This window comes from Ailuropoda melanoleuca, chromosome 10 (assembly GCF_002007445.2).
Source record: "Ailuropoda melanoleuca isolate Jingjing chromosome 10, ASM200744v2, whole genome shotgun sequence".
In the NCBI taxonomy this organism is placed as follows: Eukaryota; Metazoa; Chordata; class Mammalia; order Carnivora; family Ursidae; genus Ailuropoda; species Ailuropoda melanoleuca.
The window spans coordinates 107,536,742-107,545,931 of NC_048227.1; positions in this window are offsets into that span (position 1 = coordinate 107,536,742).

Here is a 9,190-nt window from a genome sequence, read left to right on the forward strand (position 1 = left end):
GAACCGGGGCTGCGTGATGGGTCTGACGTGCTTGTTCACCTCTTGGCATCCGGGCTTTTCATGCGGAAGGGCCCTAGGTGGCGTGGGAAGCGCTTGGAGCGTCCTAAGTGCTTCACAGACACTAGTCAGTATAGCGTCATGATGTCCGAGCAGCTCCTCTTCGTCCTGCAAGATGTGTCCTTCCAAAATAATTGTAGACTCACAAAACTGTTGCAAACATACGTAGCGCTTGCTTCTACCCTTCCCCTAATTTCCTAACATCTTACATAAGCAGACCACTGGGACGGAAACCGGGGAGTCGGGGCTGATGCAATCGTGTTCACTCACGGACAGCCCTTGCTCTGCTCCTGCATCTGTCCCGCCAGCACGCCGCTTTCTCGGGCAGGATCCAGATCCGCCTCGCGTCTGGCAGCCGGGTCTCCAGCCTGCCGCGCCTCTCCGCCTCGACGGTCTCTATTTAGTACAGCCATAACACTCTGAAGATTCGTGGTCAGTTATTTTGTAAATGTCCCTTGCTTTGGGGTTAATCTGATATTTCCTTATGATTAGATTGAGGTTGTGATAATTCTTTTTGTGTTTTTTTTTGGATTTTTGTTTATTTATTTATGAGAGAGAGAGAGAGAGAGCATGCAGGAGCGGGGTGGGGGTAGACAGAGAGGGAGAAGCAGACTCCCCACTGAGCAGGGGCACCGTGAGGCTCAATCCCAGGACCCCGGGATCATGACCTGAGACGAAGGCAGACGCTTCACCAACTGAGCCCCCCAAGCGCCCCTAGGTTGTGGGAATTCTTAGTGCATCTATCAGGAAGGGCACCGTGTGTCTCTGTCTTATTACGGATACTGCCAACTTCGATCCCTTGGGCAGGGTGCCGGCCGCCAGAGTCCTTCCCTGTAGAGCTGCTGTTTCCCTGTGTCGTTAATGTGGACCTGGGAGAAGATAGTTGACACCGCAACTGTCATTTCTCCTTCTGCCTCTTCTCACTGAGTTCAGCACCAATGACGGTTCTGGCCTGCACCCTGCATTCCCGTGGAATTGTCATCACGCATTCAGTATTTATCTTGTAGCATTCTGTCATAAGGCAGGGCTGCCCCATCTTCCCGTGAGCGCGTGTGGGTACACGTGCATGTGTGCATGTGTGTGCATGTGCGTGTGTCTGTTTACTCCTTCATTCATTTAATGATTCAGTCGTAGGGCTGTGCACCACTGGGTATTCATTTTACTTTGAGGGTTCATAAGGGCGATCAGTTTGTCCCTGATGGGGAGCTCTGCGAGCTGCCTCTTGCGCTCTCTCAGTGTGCCCGCATCGTTTCTTGGGCACTTCCTTCGGGTCTGGCCATGAACGTGCGCGGCTCGTGGCGTGTTTCCCGCCCCCACCCTGGAGTCCACCACTCCCCAGGAGCCCCCGTTCCTTTTACGGGATAGTCACATGTACACATGGGTATCTGCCTCGCCTAGGTGTGCACATCGCTCCTGCACACCATCGCCTCCAGGCCGCCCAAGCAGGTAGAGCTGGGGGAGTTTTATACACACACACGTCGTGAGTTCAGTCTTACGTGCCCACGTTGCCTTATTTGTGTCATCTTTTTCTGACAGCGAGAAATCTGGCTCCGGTCATCCACAGTGTGTTTAGGTATTTGCTCGGTCCTGGATGAAACGTAACAGTTTCAGAACTTCTTGCCCGCGCTGTTGTGCAAAACACAATTCCTGATGAGAGTATAACATTTGTGTGTGGGTCTCTTCCTCGGGGGCCTTACAATGTGGGGTCGCCACACTGTTCTCCAAGGGCATACAGGTTAGTTCCTCTCTCCCCCAACCCCTCTGTAGCTCTGTCTTCATTCGGAACACCAGTAGGGCCATTTCCTGCCACTGGGACCCATTTGGGATCCCCACAGCCCGGCTCATTCTAAGAATTCATTTTTGGCAGAACTGTTCCAAGGGAACTATTCCCAAACAGTTGCAGATGCTTTTCCTCCATTCTCCCCCCTCCTCCAGCCCCCATCCCCACCCACCCCCAGCAGGCAGGTAACTCATTAAGTCCTGGTTTGTGCTTCCCCTGATGCTTTCGCACACAAGATCAGATACATGGACTTGTCACCTCTTCTTTCCTGCGTGAGGGTGGTATGTATGCTCTTTCCACTTACTATATCCCGAAATCTGTCCATCTCAGCTCTTAAAGATCTCTCTCTCTGTTACAGCAGCGTAATGCTACATTGCGTTCCATAGTTCTCTCAAGGACTACTTAGGTTCTTTCTATAATTTTTCAATAAAAAACAATGCTGCAATCAGTAACCCAATGCCTGCGTGTACATATTTTAATTGTTGGAGTTCTAAGCTGTGCACTGCGATGTCACAAATGGCCTCCCAGTGCAGTAGCTTCAAACGGCAAACATTAATCAGCTCACGGCCTCTGTGGGGCCAGAGTCTGTGAGCAGCCTGGCTGGGTCATCGGCTCAGGGTTCCCCCCGACAGGTGTCATCAGGTGCAGTCAGGCCGGAGGGCAGGGCTGTGGTCTCACCAGATGGCTCAGCTGATGGAGGATGGCTGGCAAGCTCCCCCACAGTGCTGCTGGCAGGAGGCTAGCCCTCATGGGGTGTTGGGCTCTGAGATTAGACAGAAGCTGCCCCCCTCCCCGCTCCTTTGTTGTGGGTCCATAGAGCCGCTGTTGTGCATACTGTTTCCTGTTTTGATCCTATAATGGACTTTTCCATAGGTATTTGATCTCCCTGAATTCCACGTCTCTTGCAACAGTCTCCAGGATTTGTTTCTTTTCTTATCCCAATTCTCCCTTCAAGAGCATTTCCAATGCATGGTAAACTTTTGGGGCTTTATATGAGTGAGAACATTTATATTACACTCTCACATCTGAATGACAATTTGAATATAATTTTAAGTTTCAGAGTTCTTTCGATACGTTAAAAATATTACACCATTATCCTCGCATACCATTCTGCCATTGAGAAGTCTTTGATCTGTCTTTTATTCTTTGGTAGGTAGGTGAAGAAATAGTTTGTCGTTCAACCCAGACACTTTTGAGAATGAAGGGGACACTACTAATAATTAAACTTGGACAGTATGTGTAAACCAGCAAGGTCATAGCTGAACTAAGACACATGGTTTATTTATTTATAGGTTGTTTGGTCATCCTATTTATAGGTGATTTATTCTTTTTCTCTGGAATCTTCTAGAATTTTCTTTCTGCATTTGATATTCTTGGGTTTTGCTGCAGTGCTCCTACACGTGGTTTTCCCTTGTCCCTGCTTGGCCTTCTGTGAATTCTTTATGCTTGAATCACTACTCTCCCTCCCTCCTTCTCTCCTTCTCCCCTTCCTCCCGTCAACATCTATGTTCCAGTGGTTTCTGCTTGAATCTCACTCAGACTTTGACTGCAGTAGAATGTAGACATACACTTACCTTGCGAACATAAGCTGTTTAGTCTATCACCGCAAATTTTAAGAAGGCGTTCTGTCTTATACCTCCAACTCCAGGATGTGTTAACTTTTGAGTGCGTGCAGCACCTGAGGCCCTGGTGAGAGTCCCTGGGCCTGATCCTCTGGTCTTCCCTAGGAAGACGTTGCATTCTAATAATTGTAAAAGATGTTTCCAGATGCACATGGCCTTGACTGATTTCTCATCAGGAACTGTAGACAGGAGGAATTAGGAGTCTTGTTCCTGTGTGAGGTCGGTTAGAGTCCTTAATTGCCGACAGAATGGACTCTGACCAGCGTAAGCAGAAGAGGAATTTACTAAGGCTGTGCGGTCGCTGCAGGACAGGAGCAGCACTCACCCCGCAGCGCAGGCCAGGGGTGGGCCGGGGGGCGGGGGCCGGGGCGGAGGAGCAAGCCGCTACCACGCCTGTGCCACCAGCTCGCCGCCTGGACTCCTGCTGCCAGAGCCCAGGGACTTCTCAGCGGGGGAGCCTGTTTTGCAAGAGCCTGCCCCCTGGGACGCCGCTGGCTTGCATAGGGCAGCCTGACGCCAGCCCGGGGGAGATGCGCTGGGAGCCAGAGCTGATCACAGGGAGCGTGAGACTCCGGAAACCCACTACACTATGTGCTCACTCACTCCGATTTAAATTAAAAAAGAAAAACAAATGGAGTTTGGGAACTTCCTAAAATCCGTAAAGGCTGCTTAACTCCTCTGGGCTGGGTTTATGACACACGTTCCTCCCCGCGATGCCCCGGGAGCCTGCAGTCCCCGCAGTTTTCGGAACTGCCTGTCGGGCCGAGTGACCCAGATCGACCCACGATGTCACATCTAACCTGAGACAGCTGACGCCGACACGGAAAACCGGACACTTCCTTTGAGGGCTTGTCTGACTCTCCTTTCTAGAAGAAAAGGAAGACTTTTAAGTTTTAAATAAAATGTGCAGCGCTCTCCCTCATGTGTCCAGAATTGGTCAGGCTATTTTACAAATTGTTCAGGTTAAGCTCGTTTATTCAACGGAGACATTAGCTCATTGATCCAGAGGGCTTCCGGAGCGCCCGCCGAGAAAAAGTAACGGCTGCGATGCCTTCCCCGTCCCAAGTGTTTTTAAAGACTTTGCTCTGTGCTTAGTGCAGCGACTTCTGAACACTACAATAACAAATTATGAAGTTGTAATTCTTAATGAGAAAGGGTTTTAGGGGCGCCTGGCCGCCTCGGGGGAGCGTGTGACTCTTGATCTCAGGGTTGTGAGTTCGAGCCCCATGTTGGGTGTAGAGATTACTTTAAAAAAAAGATCTTTTAAAATAAAAGCCTTTTAGAAGGAAGTGGAGTGGAGTTGAATTTAAATGTGGTAAAACTTGAAGGACTGGATCTGCTGCGCTCTCCATCACTATGTGTAAAGAGCTCCACTTTCTGTGTTACATGCAAAGTGCAGGAGACACGTGGCCAGGAAGGGGCCTGGGCATGCCCCGGGCGTGCTCTGGAGCCTGCGGTAACTTGTCCTGCCCTGTGCTCCTGTTTATCTCTCTTGGCCAGACGCAGAGATATTGCAGGGAAGCCCTCCCACCGCCCCGCGCACCCTTCCCTGACTTACAGCTCAGTCCGGCCTCAGTGCTTTGCTGAGACAAACTAAGCACGTTTGGCCTGGGGTTTTTTTGTTTGCATTTTTACGTAAACAACTCGAGTCACTGAAAGGTGCCAAGTGCATAACTGTGGTCAGTATACCCGAAGGGTATTTAATTCTGCTAGAAAAGATACAAATAAAGCATTTTGACTTCTGAGTAAAGGAAAAATTTCAGACAAAACCCTAGAGCTTGCTTTTACCCAAGTCCCCTTTGCTTCCCTGTGGGATCAGAAGATATCCTAAAGACACATCTCCTTAGACTCTCCCAGAGGAAAGTTACACACGGACTCACAGTCAGGAGCACGTTCACTGAGAGAATTGTTTGAATTTATGTGGCATTTATGTGGCCTGGGTGTGGAAATGCATGGCACGGGAACTCGGGGGGAAGTCAGCAAGGGCTCAAGATAAAACTTGCACATCAGGACAAGATGAAAAAGCCACACTGTGTGGGTGGGTGACGGTACCAGAAATGAAATAGTAAAAGCAGAACTGACTTGTGTAGCCAGAACTCATCAGTTTTGGCCTGAAGCACTCAGAGATCGGATCGCTCGGATGGGCCTGTCACCTCGAAACGCACGGGCTCACCCACCCCCGACTGGATTTCCTGCATTGAGAAAACTGATCAGCTGCCAGATGCAAACACCTTCCCCCCGAAAACAATGAACAATTGTAGTGAACTCTGCACTGAGTGTGTGCCCACGTAACGCAGCGTGAGAGACGATCTTAAGTGAATTCACAACTACGACCAGGAACTTAGGTCGTGCGCTCCACGGACAAAGCGTAAGGAAAACTTGGAGCTTTTATTTAGCAGTTTCATTGTTGATGGTAATAATGGTGCAATTGTGAACCATTTTTATCTAGTTGGGTAATGAAGTGTCTGAGTTAGAAATGGTGCTGTCAGGACAAAAGACTCAATCATGAAAATCAAAGAAATACTGTACTGTATACAACAGTAGAAATATCAGTATGGACTCATGGACAGAGTCATGGACAGTATGGACAGAGGTTTTAGAAACCTCTGTTTAGTGCTGGGCGCCAACATGGCCAAGAAATGATTGACCCGCCCTCAGCGAGAGCCGGCAGGAGCCTGTAGGGTCGGTGCACACGCCATCCCCACGTGTGGTGACGGAGCGCCCCGGGAAGGAGGTGTCTCCATGTTGGGGACAGGAGGCATCGTGTGCCAGACACATTCCTGCTGTCAGAGAGGGGTAGGGTCACATATGAAGACCCCTTTAAAGGGGTTACTAGTGGCCAAAGGAATGACATTCAAGCCAAATGTGAAGGGAATTAAAAAGTACGAGCTTCCAGTTATAAAATGGCATGTGGATGTGATGGATGGCAAGTTGACTGTGGTTAATGACACCGTATGGAGTATTTGAAAGCTGCTAAGAGAGTAGAACTTTTTCTTTAAAGGTTTTATTTATTTATTTGAGAGAGAGAGAGAGAGCACACGCGAGGGAAGAGGCAGAGGGAGAGGGAGAAACAGACTCCGCACTGAGCAGGGAGCCTGACACGGGGCTTGATCCTCCGACCCTGAGATCATGACCTGAGCGGAAGGCACACGGTTCACTGACTGAGCCCCCCAGTCATCCCAAGAGAGTAGATCTTAACATCTTCATCACAAGCAGAAATGCTCTGTAGCTGTGTTGTGGGGGATGTTAACAGACTCACCGTGATCACTTTGTGCACATACGAACGTCAGATCGGTTTGTCGTACACCTGAAACTCCTATGTCAATTACACCTCAATAAAAAATGATAAAATTTACACTTACTTCAGACTTGACCCAAATTAAATCTTTCACAAATCCTACTACTTAGCCTTTTAACATCTGTACATTCACATTGGGTCACCAGATCCAAGATCCTAAGAGAAAACCCCATTTTCTGCATGAACCTCTGGCTCTCCAGACTCCGCCCCACCTTTTTCCTCTTCTGTAAACTGTGATTACATTTGTAATTAGCCACAAATTCATCATTGTTAAATTAATTGCAACTTTATTGGGATGTAGCTTTCACTCTCCAATAATATTGAACTTCCCATCTGCTGGAAGTGTGTAGCTCTTTCAGACATTTTTCTTTTACTAATAATCTCCCGATATCTAAAACAATGCAGAATGCATGACAAGATTGTTTTCCTTCATTTTTAAAACTATTTAATTAATTAAATTATTTGAGACAGAGAAAGCACGAGTAGGAACGGCAAAGGGAGAAGGAGAGAGAGCATCTCAAACAGACTGCTTGCTGAGTGCAGAGCCCGACATGGGGCTCAATCCCACAACCCCAAGATCACGACCTGAGCTGAAACCTAGAGTCAGACGCCCAACCAACTGAGCCACCCACGCGCTCCAGGTTGTTTTCCTTTAAAAATAAGTTCATTCCAATTGTAAAAGTCATCTTAAACACACCACCCAAACCAATGTTCATATTTCAGTGAACACCTTTCTAGTCCTGTCTTCCTCTCCGTGTATCTGTTTATATTTTGACTTAAACAGGATGAAGTCTTTATCCAATAATGCTTATTGAATGAATTAATTATTCCCGTATTGGCAAATGTATGTTTTACTTCCACAGGTTTTCATGCCACCAGCCAATGTGGTTAAAAATATTTTCTCTAAGTGGCGCCTGGCTGGCTCAGTTGGTGGAACATGTGACTCTTGATCCAGGGTCCTGAGTTCAAGTTCCACATTGGACAGAAAGCTCACTTAAAGAAAAATTTTAAAAATATAATAATTTTTTTTTCTCTAGCTAGGGCTGGGGGGAGGGAAGAATGAGCTATGAAAAATAAAACAAACACAAAAACACAAAAAGCAGAATAACCCAAGTTGATAAAACCACATTAAATCTGGGAAAATTCATGAGTCTATATTTATGTTCAAAAAAGAAAAAGCCAGAACCCCCCCCCCCCCCCCCCCCCAANCCCCCCCCCCCCAGTAATCTCTTACACGTGAAACAGCTTTTGAAGCAGTCCCTTGCTTGTACAATCGGGTGGAAGAGGAGAGAATGGAGCAGGTGTGTCCCGCCCTCCCCGCGTGTGAGGTGAGCAGCCCTGGTCGGGGGAGCTACCCCCTTCTTGGGGGGGTGCTGGCTGGGAAACAGAAGACCGCCGCCGTCCCAGAACTGCTCGCTCAGGCGGAGGGGCCCGTCGGGCCGCAGTATGGCCCCGTCTGCCGCAGACTGACGGGCTGTCGGAGTTCGGAAAGCAGTGAGGGCCGGGGCCTGCCGGCTACCGGCTACCGAGCACGGCTTGCTCTGCCTGCGGGGGAGGCCGATTAGAGCTCTTGTGACAAAGCTTCTGTCATGCAGCTGTCAGTAGCTCGTCCTCATGCCATGTTTCTGTGGCTTCTGTGAATCCACCAAAACCAACTCGAATCCCGGGAGTCCAGCGAGCGGCCTGGCGGTGGTCAGTTCTCGGCACCTGCCAAGGGGGGATGAGGACGGCCACTTTCCGCGCAGACCCCCGCCGTCTGCTCTCCTCCCGCTCCCCGACCGCTCCAGCCCCCGTCACTGGGGCTTTGCTTTAGATCATGCAGTCTCGAGGCCAGCTTCTCCTCCGGACCTGGAAAGGGTCTCATCTTTGAGGCCATCAAGCGACTTCTAAGTAATGTGACCTCATGTGGACGTGGGGGGGCCTCAGATGTAAGGACTCGCGCTTCCTACCTCTCTGGTCTGTAAACACCCCCTACAGAAGGATCCGGAAAGCCTCTGCAGAGCCAGCCTGCGAGTGTAAAAGGACGGGAGGGACTGAGTGCAGCCTGAGATGGGCGGGCAGGACCTCACCCCTCCCGGGTGCCTGGGACACGGTGCAGCGCTGAGCTGGGCTGAGGGGGGATTAGGAAACAAAAGGCAGTTGATTCTCTGGTTTCCTCATGGGGCCACAACAGCCAAGTGCAGCCTGTGCCGGGACGCCCACTGTCTGCGGCCGACAGTCCGCATCGTGCAGGAAGTGCTGGGCGATAGTCACCTACACCCCGCGGAGCTATCACGACAAGGAAGGAGACACCGTGTAGCTGAAACCACACTCACGTCAGCCTCGCGCTCGTGCCAGCCTCCCCTTGGAAGCGCGACATGCGCCCCTGCGTCCTCACTACCTCTCTGCATTCTATTATCAGACGTGAGAAAGACTTCGCCCCCGGGCACTACT